The 19,880-nt window shown below is 52.0% G+C and overlaps 1 protein-coding gene across 1 annotated transcript in view; it reads left to right on the plus strand.

Annotated features, from left to right (window-relative positions):
• The first annotated feature begins 14,419 nt into the window (after window positions 1–14,419).
• LOC142260444 (uncharacterized) overlaps window positions 14,420–19,880 on the plus strand; it is a 76,810-nt gene continuing 71,349 nt past the window's right edge. The window contains exon 1 of the mRNA XM_075331920.1: window positions 14,420–14,541. The gene's annotated coding sequence lies outside the window, so the exon portion shown is untranslated. The remainder of the gene's footprint in view (window positions 14,542–19,880) is intronic.

A 19,880-nucleotide genomic window follows, 5' to 3' on the forward strand; every position in this document is an offset into this window, starting at 1 on the left:
AGGCCATAAAGCGATGGAATCTGCAGGGGGAAAGAGGCCATAAAGCGATGGGATCTGCAGGGGGAAAGAGGTCATAAAGCGATGGGATCTGCAGGGGGAAAGAGGCCATAAAGCAATGGGATCTGCAGGGGGAAAGAGGCCATAAAGCGATGGGATCTGCAGGGGGAAAGAGGCCATAATGGGATGGGATCTGCAAGGGAAAGAGGCAATAATGGGATGGGATCTGCAGGGGGAAAGAGGCCATAATGGGATGGGATCTGCAGGGGGAAAGAGGTCATAATGGGATGGGATCTGTAGGGGGAAAGAGGCCATAATGTGATGGGATCTGCAGGGGGAAAGAGGCCATAATGGGATGGGATCTGCAGGGGGAAAGAGGCCATAAAGCGATGGGATCTGCAGGGGGAAAGAGGCCATAAAGCGATGGAATCTGCAGGGGGAAAGAGGCCATAAAGCGATGGGATCTGCAGGGGGAAAGAGGTCATAAAGTGATGGGATCTGCAGGGGGAAAGAGGCCATAAAGCGATGGGATCTGCAGGGGGAAAGAGGCCATAAAGCGATGGGATCTGCAGGGGGAAAGAGGCCATAATGGGATGGGATCTGCAAGGGAAAGAGGCCATAATGGGATGGGATATACAAGGGAAAGAGGCCACATGGAATGGGATCTGCAAGGGAAAGAGGCCACATGGGATGGGATCTGCAGGGGGAAAGAGGCCATAATGGGATGGGATCTGCAGGGGGGGAGAGACCACATGGGATGGAATCTGCAGGGGGGGAGAGACCACATGGGATGGAATCTGCAGGGGGGGAGAGACCACATGGGATGGGATCTGCAGGGGGAAAGAGGCCATAATGGGATGGGATCTGCAGGGGGGAGAGACCACATGGGATGGAATCTGCAGGGGGGAGAGACCACATGGGATGGAATCTGCAGGGGGGGGATTACATGGGATGGAATCTGCAGGGGGGGAGAGACCACATGGGATGGAATCTGCAGGGGGCAAGAGACCACATGGGATGGGATCTGTTGGGGGAAAGGAGCCACATGGGATGGGATCTGTATGGGGAAGGTCGCCTATGCCAATTTTAGCAGGGCTCCTTTAGTAATAATTTTTAAAAAATGTAGAAAAACCGTTTAATACAATAAGACTGATAGTGATGGGAACAACTGGTGCTGGACAGGAGAGTGAAGGTATAGGAGGGGAAGGAGATTTTACTTTAAAGAGAACCAAACATCAGCATTTTCCTATATAAGGTGCAGCCAGTGCAGTACTGGCACTATCAGGCACATTGTGTACTTTATAAAGTTGAATTTCACAGCCTAAACACCTGAGCTGCACACTAATGATATGTACACAATGTGCCTGATAGTGCCAGTACTGCACTGGCTGCACCTTAGGGTACCTTCACACTTAGCGATGCAGCAGCGATCCGACCAGCGATCTGACCTGGTCAGGATCGCTGCTGCATCGCTACATGGTCGCTGGTGAGCTGTCAAACAGGCAGATCTCACCAGCGACCAGTGAACAGCCCCCAGCCAGCAGCGACGTGCAAGCGACGCTGCGCTTGCACGGAGCTGCCGTCTGGAAGCTGCGGAGACTGGTAACTAAGGTAAACATCGGGTATGGTTACCCGATGTTTACATTAGTTACCAGCGCACAGCTGTGTGTGCAGGGAGCAGGGAGCCGCGCACACTGAGCGCTGGCTCCTTGCTCTCCTACCATAGCTACAGTACACATCGGGTTAATTAACCCGATGTGTAATGCAGCTACATGTTCAGAGAGCAGGGAGCCGCGCACACTGCTTAGCGCTGGCTCCTTGCTCTCCTAGCTGCTGTACACATCGGGTTAATTAACCCGATGTGTACAGCAGCTACATGTGCAGAGAGCCGGAGCCGGCAGCACAGGCAGCGTGAGAGCTGCAGAGGCTCGTAACTAAGGTAAATATCGGGTAACCACCTTGGTTACCCGATGTTTATCTTGGTTACAGCTTACCTCAGCTGTCAGACGCCGGCTCCTGCTCCCTGCTCGCTTCATTTGTCGCTCTCTCGCTGTCACACACAGCGATCTGTGTGTCACAGCGGGAGAGCGGCTTTGAAGAAAACGAACCAGGGCTGTGTGTAACGAGCAGCGATCTCGCAGCAGGGGCCAGATCGCTGCTCAGTGTCACACACAGCGAGATCGCTAATGAGGTCACTGCTGCGTCACAAAAAGCGTGACTCAGCAGCGATCTCGGCAGCGAGCTCGCTGTGTGTGAAGCACCCCTTATACAGGAAAATGCTGATGTTTGGTTCCCTTTAAATTACTTGTATTTTTGGTTGAGGAAAGTGCGTGAAAATGGGTGTGGGTAACAAAATGGGTGTGGTTACAGAATGGGTGTGGTTTTCAAATGGGTGAGGTTTACAGAGAACCTGTTGTTAAAAATTTGAATCCCACCCCTGGCGTAGTGTTGGGGCTCTTTTGCATTGATCAATTCAGTAGCTAAATTTCTCTTTATTCATATGTTCATAGCAGTAATGCAGATTCCATTTTTTCATATTTTCATTTTTACATATAGCTATTGGATTTTTCATGTCACTATTCACACAGCAGTTTCTGCTTTTCATATATTCCCCTTACATAGTCACTGGTGTGCATACCTTCTCTCCATATAATAGAACGTCGTCAATACAAGTCTATGGAGAATAGCGCAGTGCGTTAACGGACTGCGCTACTCTCCATAGTGGCAGATTGCGCTGAACACATATGTGAAAGTGCCCTTACCCCGCAGGATGGGGGCACATGTCAGGATGGTGGCTGCACCACGATGGGGGCACATACTGCACCGCCCCGCAGGCTCGGCTGCGACCGCTGAGCCGCTCGGATCCGTTCTCGTACTGCGGGTGGTGGCTCGAGCCTCTCACGGACTCGGGGGTCACGTCGCTCTGCAAGGGGGTTGGCGCTACACGCGGGGACTTGACGGGGAGTTCCACGGCCGGGTCCGCGGTGGTTTTGGTTTGGATTGTAAGTTTGTGATGCCACCCACGGGTTGTGGTGAATGGATGGAGACCACCGCTGCCGTTAACTAGGCACTAGGCCTCCCGGGGACGGTGTTGCGCAGCTTGGTGTTGACCCCTCAGTGGGTAGGGGAGCGATGGTCCCGGGGCCCGAGGGAGGTGCTGAGGCGGGGGAGCGGGTGACGTGTGCTGGACGCTGGTGCGGTGCACTGGTGTACTCACTCTGACACAATACACTGGAGTCTCTGGTAAACCAAACGGAGTGATGAATGGTGCCCGCAGCCGGCTGCAGCTTCTCCCGGAATAAGTTGGTGGTTTACGCCTTTCTCCTGCACCTCTGTGTGTGAATATTTGACTCCTATGCCTAGACACCGGTAGTCTGCTCCCCGACTTGTATATGCCGTAGGAGCCCGTTTGCCCGCAGACACTGGCCCTTTGGATCTCTATGCCTTGGCGGTGGCTTCTACCCTGTATGGTTGGGCTGTTGTCTTCTAACGAGACTTGTGTGGGATAGGTCCTTAAGTCCAGTCCACAAACAGTTGATTTGACTCGGCCCTGTAGGTTCGGGGCTTTGTCTGGGTCTGAGTACCCCTCCTGGTGCTCCGGTTTCCAATCGGTTCCCCGGTTCGGTACCGGTGGGCCATCGCCCGACCCCGGTCCCTACGGTTCCACCGGCTGTAATCCCAGCCCCTGCAGGCGGCCACCACCGTCTGCCTCCTTGCCAATGGCGACTGGGCTCCGACCCAGCCACCGGAGTAGTCTATGGCAGGCCTGGCACAGGTCTGCCCCTGAACTTGACTTTCTCTCGACTGCACTAGAACTCGACTTAGACTAGACTCTGTGTTTTTCTCGCCTCCAGGCCTGTGAACTCCTCGGTGGGTGGAGCCAACTGCCTGGCTCCACCCTCCCTGGTGTGGACATCAAACCTGGAGGGTGGTGACAAGGTTTTTAGTTTGACTGATTTCACCTAACTGGGAGGGGGTGTGGTGTTGTGTGTGACTTCCTGGGACAACCTGACTAGTCCAGGACGTCACATTCCCCCTTGGTTTAATGCAGACCGTCTGCAGGCTGCCCGTCCATCACCGGTTTATTTTTGCTGTAAAAGATAGAAAGAGACGGGAAACAGTACAAGTATAATAACATTTGTACAATTTTTTTTTAACATTTTTAACTTTTTGGATCTTCCCTTATGGGAGGCACATACTTGAACGTTACGAAACATTTTTATTAACACGGGAACCGGGTCCTCCAGTCACCCACCCAAACTACCTAGCCTTGATGCTGCCCCTAAGAAGTGGGCAGCACCCCTTTTCCCCAGTCCAGGAATGGGCCCAGGTGTTTTCCCAACAGGACGGGTGCAGGTTTCACGGTCCTTTCAGGGGACCCCTAACACGGAGGATGGCCACCGGTTGTAGTGGTGGCGGGCCTCGACCAACAGCTTCCCGCAGGCCCATCCTCCAGTTTGCCTCTCTGGAGGCGGTGAAACCGGACAGCCGGTTGAGGGGTTATTTACATGCCCAAAAGTTTTTGGGTGGCCTGCCAGTTCTCGGCCTTGTCCTTTTATAAAACGGGGCAAAACAAAGTCCCAACGGGGACGGGTAGTAGGGTCCCAACGGGGACTGTGTCACTTTGGCAGCCGGGTTCCGCTGCCTTTAACTTTGTTAATCAGGTGAAAGCCTCAGGTGATTAGTGCTCATTCATTCAGCTATTTACACAATCAACATATTGCACCCCTAAATGGCAGTCTCCCTATACCTAAGCGGGGGCCTACCTAGGTTGGGGCGTGTGGACCTTCTGGGCCCAGTGTTGTCAGTGGGAGGTAGTGGAACAGAGGGAACAACCGATCCCTCTTCCCATGTGTCAGGTATGGCAGTTGGAGACCTACGGGGGCGTAGTACAGGTGCATCCCTGGGTGCTTGTTCGGGTGGTTCGCTGGCGGGCGTTTCCGTCTCTTCTCTCACTTCCATGGGTTGTGGGAACATTATCAAGGAACTATTACCGCGCCGTTCTGCATAGGCCAGTCTGCTGGAAAGTCGCCTATCACGGTATGAATCACCTCTTTCTTCTTCTCCCCGCTCGGTATGGGAACCAGAGCCTCATCCACTAGTCTCAAGGGATCCGGGAATCTCTTCAGGTGGTCCCTGGAAACGGTAGCCGTGTTCTTCCCCTGGTCGCGACTGATCAGATAGGTCTTCTCGTTCTCCCATTCAATGGGCTGTATGACATATGGGGTCCTTTCCCATTGGTCGTCGAGCTTATGTGTCCTCCTCTTTCGCTTCAGTACCACATCCCCAGGTTCAAAGGGAGTAGCTGGAGCCCGCCTGTTAAAGCGCTGTTCTTGCTTTTCTCGACTCTGGCGCAAATTCCTCTCCACATACTCCTGGATCTGTCGGTACTGTGTCTGCCGCTTGGCCTCCCAGTTGTTAGAGGCACCTGAAGCCCTTCCCTCCACTATGTCCATTTCTAGGTCCACGAGCAGCCGCCCCAGTTGGGCTCTCATCAGGTACGCAGGCGTCCACTTGGTGGAACTACAGGGGATGTTATTGTACATGTCCACCAGGTCAGGCAACTTCTCCGGCCACAGGTTCGTCTCCTCCAACGGTAGTGTCTTAAGGAGGTTCAGGACCAGGTGATTCATTTTCTCACACATCCCATTAGTTTGGGCATGGTATGGCGTAGTCCGGATCTTCTTACACCCGTACAAGTGGCAGAACTCTTGGAACACCACTGCTTCAAAGGCCGAGCCCTGGTCCGTGAGCACTCTTTCCGGGTAACCGTGCGGTCGGCAGAAGTAGGCCTGGAAGGCTCTAGCTGCAGTACGGCCCGTCAAGTCTTTAACAGGGACAACCACCATGAACCTGGAGTAGTGGTCTACAATAGTCAGGGCATAGGTATACCCGCTTCGGCTGGGCGTGAGCTTGACGTGGTCCAGGGCGACCAACTCCAATGGCTGATGAGTGACGATCGGCTGTAGGGGGGCCTTCTGGCTGGCTTCGTCCCACTTTCTCAGTGTGCAGGGACCACATTCTCGACACCAGGCCTCCACAGACTTCTGCATCCCACTCCAGTAGAACCGCTCTCTCAGCAACATCTCCAGCTTTTTCCAACCGAAGTGCCCTGCGCCATCATGGTAGGCCTGCAGGACCCTGGGCACACTGGCTTGGGGGACCACCACCTGGCGGACCTCTCATGGGTCTTTGGATTGATCATCTCCCTATACAGCTTCCCCTGATGTAAGTACAGCCGATTTCTCTCTTTCCACAGCCGTTGAGCTTCTGAGGGGGCTGCGGGATCCATCCTGGAAGAGCCCTGCGCGATCATGGCTTTGACCAGCTGGACTTCAGATTCCTGGTCCTGAGCTTCTTGCCATCCCTGGTTGGGCAGCGGGTCAAAGTTCATGTCATGATTCACCTCCCTATCCACATGGCTAGGGGGCGGAGCCTTCTCTCAGGCCTCACTTCCGGCCCCTGGATGCCTTAAAAGCTGACACTTCCAGTGAACCAGCGCCGGCTATAAGCTTAGCTCTGCTTTGCCTGTGATTGCTGGTCCTGTGAGTGATATCCTGATCTGTCTGTTCCTGTGCCCCCGTGCCCTTGTCTGTGTTCTGTCCCCTGGTCATCCCTCCTGTCCTGTGTCCCCCCTCCTATTCCCCACTCTGTTGCTTCCTCGGTACTGACCTTAGCTCGACTTTGACTTCGCTTCTGCTTGCTCCTCCGGTCTTGCTTCTGCCCGTACGGTGTCTGACCCAGCCTGTCTGACTATTCCTCACAAACCCTGCAGTTCTGCCTCTCAGCTGTGCTGATTAGGCAGTGCATGAGAACGCTGTGCATTTCCTTCCTGTTCTCATTGCTCTGTGTAGTGTCGTCTGCTGCAGAGCTCTGGCTCCCCCTGGTGGCAGCATTACAGTTCACCTGCTGTTGGTTAACACAGGGCTTCTCATCTTGTGGCCGATGGAATGCGGTTAGCTCAATTTCTTCCAGGTCATCGTCCTCCATCCCTTCATCGGGTAGGTGCGGAATCCGACACAGCGCATCCGCATTGGTGTTCTTGCGGCCGGCCCTATACTTGATAGTGAAATCGTAATTGGACAGTCGAGCCATCCACCGCTGCTCCAGGGCACCCAGCTTAGCCGTATCTAGGTGTGTCAACAGATTGTTGTCCGTGTAGGCAGTAAACTTCGCTGCCACGAGGTAATGCTTGAACCTTTCAGTTATCGCCCACACGAGGGCTAGGAACTCAAGCTTGAAGGAGCTGTAATTTTCGGGGTTCCTCTCCATCAGCTGGAGTTTTCGACTAGCGTAGGCGATCACTTTTTCCTTCCCATCCTGTACCTGGGACAGGACCGCACCCAGGCTCACATTGCTGGCGTTGGTGTAGAGGATGAACGGGAGGCCGTAGTCCGGGTAGGCCAGGATTTCTTCTCCCGTCAGGGCTGACTTCAACTGGTGGAAAGACTCCTCGTGCTTCTCGCCCCAAACAAACGGGGGACTGGGGGCTCTCCCATTCTTGGTCTGTCCCACAAGGAGGTCTTGCATAGGCGCGGCCATCTTCATGTACCCCTTGATGAAACGGCGGTAGTAGCCCACCAGGCCCAAGAACTGCCTCACTTCCCTCACCGTGGTCGGTCGCGGCCAGTTCTGGATGTCAGCAACCTTCTCCGGATCCGGGGCTACGCCTTCTGCGCTCACCACATGTTTGAGGTATTGCACCTTGGGTTTCAGCAGATGGCACTTAGAGGGCTTCAGCTTCATCCCGTACTTGGAAAGGGCTACGAATACTTCTGCCAAGTGCTCCAGGTGGGCCTCATAAGTCTTGGAATACACGATCACATCATCCAGATGCAATAGAACAGTCTCGAAGTTGAGATGCCCCAAGCAGCACTCCATGAGCCGTTGGAAGGTCCCCGGGGCATTGCACAGCCCGAACGGCATACTGTTGAACTCGCAGAGTCCCATTGGGGTAGTGAATGCGGTCTTCTCGCGGTCTTCTGGTGCAACCGCCACCTGCCAGTATCCACTGGTGAGGTCCAGGGTAGAGAAATAATTAGCAGTTTTTAATGCAGCCAGCGACTTTTCAATGCGGGGGAGAGGGTAGGCATCTTTATGCGTTATCTGATTGATCTTCCGGTAATCCACACACATTCTCATGGTACCGTCTTTCTTCTTCACTAGCACCAATGGAGCTGCCCAGGGACTACAACTATCCCGGATGCCCCTGCCTCTTTCATGTTCCTCAACATGTCTTTGACGCATTGATAGTGTGCTGTCGGTATCGGTCTATACCTTTCCTTAATGGGTGGATGTGTGCCTGTGGGGATATGATGTTGGACCCCTTTAATCCTCCCGAAATCTAGCGGGTGCTTGCTGAAAACCTGCTCATACTCCCGTACTACCCTGTATACCCATCTTTGTGGTGTACCGGGGTAGATTCAGTACCGACATGTAACTCCTGGCACCACTCCTCTAATGGTGTAGATGGGGTGTCACTGCTCATGTTTGGTGTAGGGGTAGTGGGGGTGGTCTCATGGACGGCGTGGGGATCGATGGTAAACAGCTTAGCTATGGTGGCGTAGCGGGGAAGCCTAACCTCTTCCTCCCCGCAATTCAGCACTCTCACAGGTGCTCTCCCTTTTTTGACGTCAATCACCCCTCTGGCTACCATTACTGTGGGCCAATGCTCTGAAGGCAAAGGTTCCACCAACGCCGGGTAATCCTGTCCCTGGGGGCCTACTGCTGCCCTACACCAAATCATCATTTTACTCCTTGGCAGGACAACCAAAGGGGCTGCGTCCATCACCCGCACGCCACCAATCTCTCCACCCGTCAGATTCACTTGCTGCCGGGGCAGGAGGGCCTGGATTTCACGCTGTAGGGCCCTCTGCCGACCTCCTCCTGCAGTGGCAGACAGTTGCTGCAGCAAGCTCAACACCTCTCCCATACAGTGTTCAATCACATTGGTCCCTAGGACCACTTTTGGGTTACAGTCACTGGACTCATTCAGCACCACAATCATCTTTTGGTGTTTCAGCTGGGTCCGTCCCACAGTCAAAGTCACCTCCCTGAGTCCAACTTGGGTCATAGGTAGCCCATTGGCCGCAATAACGGACATGCTATCATCGGGAGGGGCGAGTTCACTATCGGCCCAATATCGCTGGTACAATGAATAAGGCATAGTGGTTACCTGCAATCCAGGGTCCAACAGTGCCATGGTCGCGATGCCGTCCACTGCCAGGGAGATGATGGGGCGGCCTCCTACAAACCGGTCTCTTCAATCAGCCGGGCCATGGTGGTCTACTCCTGAGGATTGGCCCTTGGCCTCAGGGGTTGCTCGTTTAACGGGCATCGCCTAGGGTAATGGCTAGGCTTGTTGCACCTGTAGCACACGGGAGGCCCATACCGCGGGTCGGTGTTCTTCCTCCGCTGCATCCAAGAGATGTCCTCCGGGCTGTCGGCGAGCTGGAACTTCTCCTGGTGCTTGAGTCTCGTCGGGAGCTGGAGTGCGGCGAGGATCCGGGTGAGATCTTCATTCATGTGCCGGACCTGCGAGGCCAGCGCTTCTATCGTCCCAACAGGTGCGGCAGGGGCCGGTAGAGCCAAGGGAGGGGGTGCTACCGATACGGGAGCGGTTTCGACAGGCCAAGGGGTCACGTCAGGAGCGCCAACAGTGGGTGCTTGCAGGGCCTTGATTGCCCGCTCCTTTAGTACTGTGAAGTCTAGGTCGACGTGCTCCAAAGTCCATAGCCGCAGCTGTTTCGATCTTCAGCAGACCCCAGTCCCTGCAGAAATTGCTCCACTAACATCTTGTTGCTGTCGGTCTCACTGATGGTGTCCACCTGCCTCAGGGTCCGGAGGGCCGTCTGCAAGCGCAACGCATAGTCTCTGATACTGTCCGTGGGCCGTTGCCGACATTGGTAGAACTGCATCCGCAACTCAGCCTCGGTACGGGTTTCAAAGGCGGTCTGGAGTTTTTCAAAGATAGTGGTTACCGAGGCCCGGTCCGTGTCTGTCCAGGTCTCCGTCTCCTGCTTGGCCGCGCCGGTCAGCTGCCCGAGTACTACCGTGGCAGGCTGTCTGCCAGTCATGGTATACAAGTCAAGAATCGGGTTTATCTTTTTCCGGCACACCTGTAAGGCGTCAGGCTTCCCATCGTACTGGGGTAGCCAGGTAGCACCGGGCACGTATGGCAGGGAGATCAGCATTACCTGGGCGACCGCTGGACCTGTGGTCTTCCTTGCTCCTGCGACCGGAGCGAGGGCCGCCACGTTCCCGTCTTCGGGCGCCGCCACTCCCGCAGCTGACGCCCTTTCACCATCTCCGGCAGGTACAGACATCTTCTTTCTGTCCCCCTTTGGTCTTTTCCGGGCACTTCACTTGTTTTCTGCACCGCTCTGCTCTCGGGGGGTGGGGTTTCACTTTCGCACCCTTTCTGCTCGGGGAAGACGGCTTTGGCGGGAACTTTTCGCGCCAAGATGGCGGATTTTCCAATTTTTCAGCGGGACGCTACTGACTGGGACTTCAAGGCGCACTTCCACTGGTAAGTGGACTGGTTCAATCCTGTTCGCTCAAGCCTCTCACGGACCCGGGGGTCATGTCGCTCTGCAAGGGGGTTGGCGCTACACGCGGGGACTTGACGGGGAGTTTCACAGCCGCGGTGGTTTTAGTTTGGATTGTAAGTTCGTGACGCCATCCACGGGTTGTGGTGAATGGATGGACACCACCACTGCCGTTAACTAGGCCTCCCAGGGACGGTGTTGCGCAGCTTGGTGTTGACCCCTCCGTGGGTAGGGGAGCGATGGTCCCGGGGGCCCGAGGGAGGTGCTGAGGCAGGGAAGCGGGTGATGCGTGCTGGACGCTGGTGCGGTGCGGTGCGCGGTCCAATGGCACTGGTGTACTCACTCTGACACAATACACTGGAGTCTCTAGTAAACCAAACAGAGTGATGAACGGGGCCCGCAGCCGGCTGCAGCTTCTCCCGGAATAGGTTGGTGGTTTCCGCCTTTCTCCTGCACCTCTATGTGTGAATGTTTGACTCCTATGCCTAGACACCGGTAGTCCGCTCCCCGACTTGTATATGCCGTAGGAGCCCGTTTGCCCGCAGACGCTGGCCCTTTGGGTCTCTATACCTTGGCGGTGGCTTCTACCCTGTATGGTTGGGCTGTTGTCTTCTAACTGGACTTGTGTGGGATAGGTCCTTAAGTCCAGTCTGCAATCAGTTCACTTGACTCGGCCCTGTAGGTTCTGGTCTGAGTACCCCTCCTGGTGCTCCGGTTTCCAATCGGTTCCCCGGTTCGGTACCGGCGGGCCATCGCCCGACCCCGGTCCCTACGGTTCCACCGACTGTAATCCCAGCCCCTGCAGGCGGCCACCACCGTCTGCCTCCTTGCCAATGGCGACTGGGCTCCGACCCAGCCACCGGAGTAGTCTATGGCAGGCCTGGCACAGGTCTGCCCCTGAACTTGACTTTCTCTCGACTGCACTAGAACTCGACTTAGACTAGACTCTGTGTTTTTTCCCGCCTCCAGGACTGTGAACTCATTGGTGGGTGGAGCCAACCACCTGGCTCCACCCTCCCTGGTGTGGACATCAAACCTGGAGGGTGGTGACAAGGTTTTTCGTTTGACTGATGTCACCTAACCGGGAGGGGGTGTGGTGTTGTGTGTGACTACCTGGGACGACCTGACTACTCCAGGGCGTCACAATACCAGCATTGGACCACATCACAGCAGCAGCATATTTTTACTTAACTTTACACTGCTCATGGCCTTCTTTCATTACAAGCCATGGACATCATTACACATTAGACTCATCTATTAAAACTGTTCCTTCTGTTGTTTGTCATTTTAAAACCAATACACAATTATAAGAATACTAAATTACACCGAACCCATCCAGTCCATTCATTACCTTATTATTCACTCTGCTAACCTACATACTCATTCTGGACTACCCGATTCGTTAGAATCCGGCCACCTTCTAGTAAAAAAAAAAATATATATATATATATATATATATATAGTTATATATATATATATATATAATATATAAAGCTGTGTGTGTGTGTGTGTGTGTGTGTGTGTGTGTCCCCGGGATTGGCATCTGCACCGTCGCAGCTAGAGCCACAAAATTTTGCACACTCACACGTCTGGACCCCGAGAGCGTCATAGGCTATGTTGTGAGGCGAAATTTTAACCCCGCACGTTCCAATTTACCAATCAATTTTGACCCTATCTACATAATGGGGAAAAAGTGAAACGAAAAGTGTATCCGCACCGTCGCATTTACAATCACGAAATTTTGCATAGACACCTCATGTGACCCATGGAACGTCATAGACTATGTTTTGACAGGAAAATTTAACCCCGTGCTTTACATTTACTCTCCAAAAAACATGCCTCCATTAAAGTAAATAGAGCCTGGAACTACAGGTTATTAGTAGGAGCTGTGATTGGTTGCTATAGGAACAATAGACATTTATAGTATAAGAAGCTTTTATGTGAGGTAATAAGATGTCGGTGGGGAGACAGACAGACAGAGACAGACAGACAGAGACAGACAGACAGAGACAGACAGACAGAGACAGAGAGACAGAGACAGACAGAGACAGAAAGGGAAAGAGACAGAGAGACAGTCAGAGATAGAGACAGACGGTGAAAGAGAGACGGTGAAAGAGACAGACCTTGAAAGAGACAGACAGACAGGGAAGGAGACAGCCAGAGAGACAGACAAAGATAGATGGGGAAAGACACAGACCTTGATAGAGACAAACGGGGAAAGAGACAGAGAAATAGAGACAAAGACAGGGAGACAGACAGACAGAGACAGGCAGACAGGAAAAGACACAGACAAAGAGACGGGGAAAGAAACAGAGAGATAGAGACAGACAAAAAAAGAGACAAAGACAGGCAGACAGGGAAAGAGACAGACGGAGCACATTACTTGGCCAATTTAGTTAAATCTGTGTGGAATATCTGTGGTGTTGAAATATATGTTGTGAAATGCTTCTATTAGCTTAGTTTTTGCCTTTTAATACTTACATTTCTATTTATTTTTTTGTGGTTTTTGTGTGCAGAATACATTTTTGTTAATACATTCTATTTTGTTAACAACAGTTATTAACCCGGGTGAAGCCGGGCAGTACAGCTAATATATATATATACATATATATATAGATGAGAGGACCTCCTGGAATCAGCTCCAATCTAGACACTACCGTCGCCTCACGCCTTGTGAAATCAGGCCACGCCCCTAACACGTGTCAGAGGTGAAAGAGCCCGTACATTCTAGCATGTAACATCCATGTAGCCAGAGGGTAGCGTCTAGAATGCAGTTGATTTTTTGAGAGAATGACGTCACCGGAAAAGGCGGAGCCTCCTCGGAGCAGGGCAGTTCTGTGAGCAGGAAGCAGCAGTGTGCTTGGTCTCCTGTGCAGAGGGTTGAGCCTAGAATGTACAGGCTGCAGTCAGGTCATGGGCGTGGCCGTTTGGGTTAGGGGCGTGGCGATGTTTTCCTGTCCTCTATTATCCTGCAGGCTCCGCCCCCTGCACCCCCCATCTGGAGCTGTTACCCCCAGACCCCGCCTCTATTATAATCACCTCTGTGCCCACGTGGTCTTAAGCTGGTGTCACACTAAACGACAGCGACAACGACGTCGCTGTTACGTCACCATTTTCGGTGACGTAACAGCGACCTTGTAAGTCGCTGTTATGATCGCTGCTTAGCTGTCAAACACAGCAGAAGCAGAGATCATAACGTCGCTGTGCTACATGTTCAGAGAGCAGGGAGCCGCGCTTAGCGCTGGCTCCTTGCTCTCCTGCAGCACACATCGGGTTAATTAACCCGATGTGTGCTGCAGCTACATGTCACAGTGCACACTGCTTAGCGCTGGCTCCTTGCTCTCCTTGCTACAGTATACATCGGGTTAATTACCCGATGCGTACTGCAGCCACATGTCACAGTGCAGGAGCCGGCACTGGCAGCAAGAGCGGAGGCTGGTAACCAGCGTAAACATCGGGTAACCAGGGAAAGGTCTTCCCTTGGTTACCCGATGTTTACGCTGGTTACAGCTTACCGCAGCTGCCAGACGCCGGCTCCTGATCGCTTCATTTCGTCGCTCTCTCGCTGTCACACACAGCGATGTGTGTGTCACAGCGGGAGAGTGACGACCAAAAAATGAAGCTGGACATTCAGCAACGACCGGCGACCTCACAGCAGGGGCCAGCTCGTTGCTGGATGTCACACACAGCGACAGCGACGGGACGTCGCTGCAACGTCACAGAAAATGGTGACGTAGCAGCGACGTCGTTGTCGTCGTCGTTATGTGTGACACCAGCTTTAGAATAAACATTGTTTTTCTGTCTGGAAAGTTCAGGCTGGAAACATCAGGCTGCATTGTGACCACGCCCCATCACATGACCAGTGACGTCATACCTGTCAGGAGCCCGTACATTCTAGCATCTCCCCTGTGCAGAGCGGACGGATCCTGACCCTGAGGTGGGGAAGATTCAGCTTTTCCTCATTAGTTATAGAGCTGAGGTCACACTGGATTTTGGGGTAAGAAATAAAAGTGTCTCCTGTCACTACTGGGGGCTGCAGCTCGTGTATATATCACAGGGAAGGGGCTGAAGCTGCAGCACAGGGCTGTGGAGGCTTCCATAAGGAAGGGGGATATGGGACGATGCTGAAGTTGGTTTCTTATTCATCAGTTTCTTATTCGGCAATTTAGTTTTTTCAGTTTTTTATGCATTTATCAACAAAAATAACACATCACAATAATAAAATACAATGCACTGAAGAGCCCTAATATACATACACTCAAAACCAGCTGCGAAAATTATAAAACTGGCAAAAAAATGGGCATCAAAATGGGCACCGAAGTATGTTAGTGAAAGGATTAAATGGCTTTGGGCCACTGATCTAACACCACAAGTGCATATCTAGTGATGCCTCTAATCAAACTCAAGTGTCTCCAGCCTGGCCCAAAGGGGTTCTGGGCATCAGAACTGGCATCAAAGTGGGCAAAACCTCAGTTTTCACAGATTTGAATAAGTAACTGGTGTTTTTGAGGGGTTAAATGGCTTTGGGCCACTGATCTCACACTACATTTACATACCTAGTGCTGCCACACATCAAATTCAGATCACTCCAGCCTGGCCCAAACAGGTTCTCGGCATCAGAACTGGCATCAAAGTGGGCACACAGCCAATTTTCACAGATTTGAATAAGTAACTGGTGTTTTTGAGGGGTTAAATGGCTTTAGGCCACTGATCTCACACCACATTTACATACCTAGTGATGTCGCACATCAAATTCAGATCACTTCAGCCTGACCCAAACAGGTTCTGGGCATCAGAACTAGCATCAAAGTGGGCAAAACCTCAGTTTTCACAGATTTGAATAAGTAACTGGTGTTTTTGAGGGGTTAAATGGCTTTGGGCCACTGATCTCACACCACATTTACATACCTAGTGATGCCACACATCAAATTCAGATCACTCCAGCCTGGCCCAAACAGGTTCTGGGCATCAGAACTGGCATCAAAGTGGGCAAAACCCCAGTTTTCACAGATTTGAATAAGTGACTGGTGTTTTTGAGGGGTTAAATGGCTTTGGGCCACTGATCTCACACCATATTTACATACCTAGTGATGCCACACATCAAATTCAGATCACTCCAGCCTGGCCCAAACAGGTTCTCGGCATCAGAACTTGCATCAAAGTGGGCACACAGCCAATTTTCACAGATTTGAATAAGTAACTGGTGTTTTTGAGGGGTTAAATGGCTGTGGGCCACTGATTTCACACCACATTTACATACCTAGTGATGCCACACAACAAATTCAGATCACTCCAGCCTGGCCCAAACAGGTTCTGGGCATCAGAACTGGCATCAAAGTGGGCAAAACCCCAGTTTTCACAGATTTGAATAAGTAACTGGTGTTTTTGAGGGGTTAAATGGCTTTGGGCCACTGATCTCACACGACATTGACATACCTAGTGATGCCACACATCAAACTCAGATCACTCTAGCCTGGCACAAACAGGTTCTGGGCATCAGAACTGGCATCAAAGTGGGCACACAGCCAATTCTCACAGATTTGAATAAGTAACTGGTGTTTTTGAGGGGTTAAATGGCTTTGGGCCACTGATCGCACACCACATTTACATACCTAGTGATGCCACACATCAAATTCAGATCACTCCAGCCTGGCCCAAACAGGTTCTGGGCATCAGAACTGGCATCAAAGTTGGCAAAATCTCAGTTTTCACAGATTTGAATAAGTAACCAGTGTTTTTGAGGGGTTAAATGGCTTTGGGCCACTGATCTCACACCACATTTCCATACCTAGTGATGTCACACATAAAATTCAGATCACTCCAGCCTGGCCCAAACAGGTTCTGGGCATCAAAACTGGCATCAAAGTGGGCAAAACCCCAGTTTTCACAGATTTGAATAAGTAACTGGTGTTTTTGAGGGGTTAAATGGCTTTGGGCCACTGATCTCACACCACATTTACATACCTAGTGATGTCGCACATCAAATTCAGATCACTCCAGCCTGGCCCAAACAGGTTCTGGGCATCAAAACTGGCATCAAAGTGGGCAAAACCCCAGTTTTCACAGATTTGAATAAGTAACTGGTGTTTTTGAGGGGTTAAGTGGCTTTAGGCTACTGATCTCACACCATATTTACATACCTAGTGATGCCACACATCAAATTCAGATCACTCCAGCCTGGCCCAAACAGGTTCTCGGCATCAGAACTGGCATCAAAGTGGGCACACAGCCAATTTTCACAGATTTGAATAAGTAACTGGTGTTTTTGAGGGGTTAAATGGCTTTGGGCCACTGATCTCACACCACATTTACATACCTAGTGATGCCACACAACAAATTCAGATCACTCCAGCCTGGCCCAAACAGGTTCTGGGCATCAGAACTGGCATCAAAGTGGGCAAAACCCCAGTTTTCACAGATTTGAATAAGTAACTGGTGTTTTTGAGGGGTTAAATGGCTTTGGGCCACTGATCTCACACCACATTTACATACCTAGTGATGCCACACAACAAATTCAGATCACTCCAGCCTGGCCCAAACAGGTTCTGGGCATCAGAACTGCCATCAAAGTGGGCAAAACCCCAGTTTTCACAGATTTGACAAAGTACCTGTTGTTTTTTACAGGATTACATTACTTTTTGCCACTGGTCTTATAGCAAGCACTAGCACAAAATATATCTACATAAAAATCACACTTTTTTTGCTGTCTGGAGAACTTAAAGGGAACCTGTCACCAGATTTGGAGCCTATAAGCTGCGTCTACAACCACTGGGCTCTTATATACAACATTCTAACATGCTGTATATAAGAGCCCAAGCCGCTGTGTAGAATATAAACACTTTATAATACTCACATAAATGGTCGCTGCAGTGGATGTGGCTGAAATGGTTTACTTTGTCCTCCGGTGCCTGCGCCTCCATTTTTGGCCATCTTTGTCGCCTCCTCTGTCGTCCTTGTGAAGTCGGAGTGCATTACGCGTCCGACATCATACAGAACCACCGGCATTCAGGTCCTGCGCTGGCGCACTTTCATCTGTCCTGAGCAGGGCAGATCAAAATATTGTAGTGCGCATGCCTTTAACGATCAAAAACACTTTAATCAAAGTGAACAAATTGCTACTTTATACTTACTTGAATAAGTTACTGAAATGTTTTTAGAATTAAAGGGGCTGTCCAGCCTTAAGGTGGCTTTACATGTTACGAGATCGCTAAAGCGATGTCGTTGGGGTCACGGAATTGGTGACGCACATCCAGCCGCTTTAGCGATATCATTGCGTGTGACACCTATTAGCGATTTTTAATCGTTGCAAAAATGTTCAAAATCGCTAATCGGTGACATGCCCCCCTCTTCCCAAATATCATTGCTGCTGCAGTAACGATGTTGTTTCTCTTTTCTGTGACAGCACACATCGCTCCGTGTGACACCGCAGGAACGAGGAACCTCTCCTTACCTGCGTCCCGCCAGCAATGAGGAAGGAAGGAGGTGGACGGGATGTTACGTCCCGCTCATCTCCGCCCCTCCGCTTTGATTGGGTGGCGCTTAGTGACGTCGCTGTGACGCTGAACGAACCTCCCCCTAAAGGGGGCTTTACACGCTACGACATCGCTAATGCGGAGTCGTTGGGGTCACGGATTTTGTGACGCACATCCGGCCGCATTAGCGATGTTGTTGCGTGTGACACCGATGAGCGATTTTGCATCGTCGCAAAAACGTGCCAAATCACTCATCGGTGACATGGGGGTCCATTCTCGATTATCGTTACTGCAGCAGTAACGAAGTTGTTCCTCGCTCCTGCGGCAGCACACATCGCTGCGTGTGACCCCGCAGGAACGAGGAAGCTCCCCTACCTGCCTCCCGGCCGCTATGCGAGGGGAAGAAGGTGGGCGGGATGTTACGTCCCGCTCATCTCCGCCCCTCCTCTTCTATTGGGCGGCGGTTCAGTGACGCAGCTGTGACGTCACTGTGACGCTAAACGAACCGCCCCCTTAGAAAGGAGGTGGTTCGCCGGTCACAGCAACGTCGGCGGGAAGGTAAGTATGTGTGACGGGTTTGGGCGATGTTGTGCAACACGGGCAGCGATTTGCCCGTGTCGCACAACCGATGGGAGCGGGTGCCCACGCTAGCGATATCGGGACCGATCTCGCAGCGTGAAAAGTAGCCTTTAGAAAGGAGGTGGTTTGCCGGTCATAGCGACGTCGCTGAGCAGGTATGTGCGTGTGACGCTGGAGTAGCAATAATGTTTGCTACGGCAGCGATCACCACATATCGGTCGTGCGATGGGGCCGGCTGCTATCACGCTCGACATCGCTATCATCGGCTACCTATGTCGCAGCGTGTAAAGCGGCCTTTAAGGCTACTTTACACACTGCGATATCGGTCCCGATATTGCTAGTGTGGGTACCCGCCCCCATCTGTTGCGCGACACGGGCAAATCGCTGCCCGTGTCGCACAACAGCCGTCACACATACATACCTGTCCGGCGACGTCGCTGTGACGGGCGAACCGCCTCCTTTCTAAGGGGGCGGTCCGTGCGGCGTCACAGCAACGTCACTGAACCGCCGCCCAATAGCAGCGGAGGGGCGGAGCTGAGCGGGACGTAACATCCCGCCCACCTCCTTCCTTCCTCATAGCGGCCGGGAGGCAGGTAAGGGGAGCTTCCTCGTTCCTGCGGCGTCACACGCAGCGATGTGTGCTGCCGCAGGAACGAGGAACAACCTCGTTACTGCTGCAGTAACGAGATTTGAGAATGGACCCCCGTGTCGCCGATTAGCGATTTTGCACGTTTTTGCAACGATGCAAAATCGCTTATCGGTGTCACACGCAACGGCATCGCTAATGCGGCCGGATGTGCGTCACGAATTCCGTGACCCCAACGATTCCGCATTAGCGATGTCGCAGCGTGTAAAGCCCGCTTTAGGCTAGAAATCTGCGTCAGTCTATGTGACAATAACATTCCCCTCAAAAACACCAGTTACTTATTCAAATCTGTGAAAACTGAGGTTTTGCCCACTTTGATGCCAGTGCTGATGCCCAGAACCTGTTTGGGCCAGGCTGGAGTGATCTGAATTTGATGTGTGGCATCACTAGGTATGTAAATGTGCTGTGAGATCAGTGGCCCAAAGCCATTTAACCCCTCAAAAACACCAGTTACTTATTCAAATCTGTGAAAATTGGCTGTGTGCCCACTTTGATGCCAGTTCTGATGCCCAGAACCTGTTTAGGCCAGGCTGGAGTGATCTGAATTTGATGTGTGGCAGCACTAGGTATGTAAATTTGGTGTGAGATCAGTGGCCCAAAGCCATTTAACCCCTCAAAAACACCAGTTACTTATTCAAA

This window comes from Anomaloglossus baeobatrachus, unplaced genomic scaffold (assembly GCF_048569485.1).
Source record: "Anomaloglossus baeobatrachus isolate aAnoBae1 unplaced genomic scaffold, aAnoBae1.hap1 Scaffold_106, whole genome shotgun sequence".
Classification (NCBI taxonomy): domain Eukaryota; kingdom Metazoa; phylum Chordata; class Amphibia; order Anura; family Aromobatidae; genus Anomaloglossus; species Anomaloglossus baeobatrachus.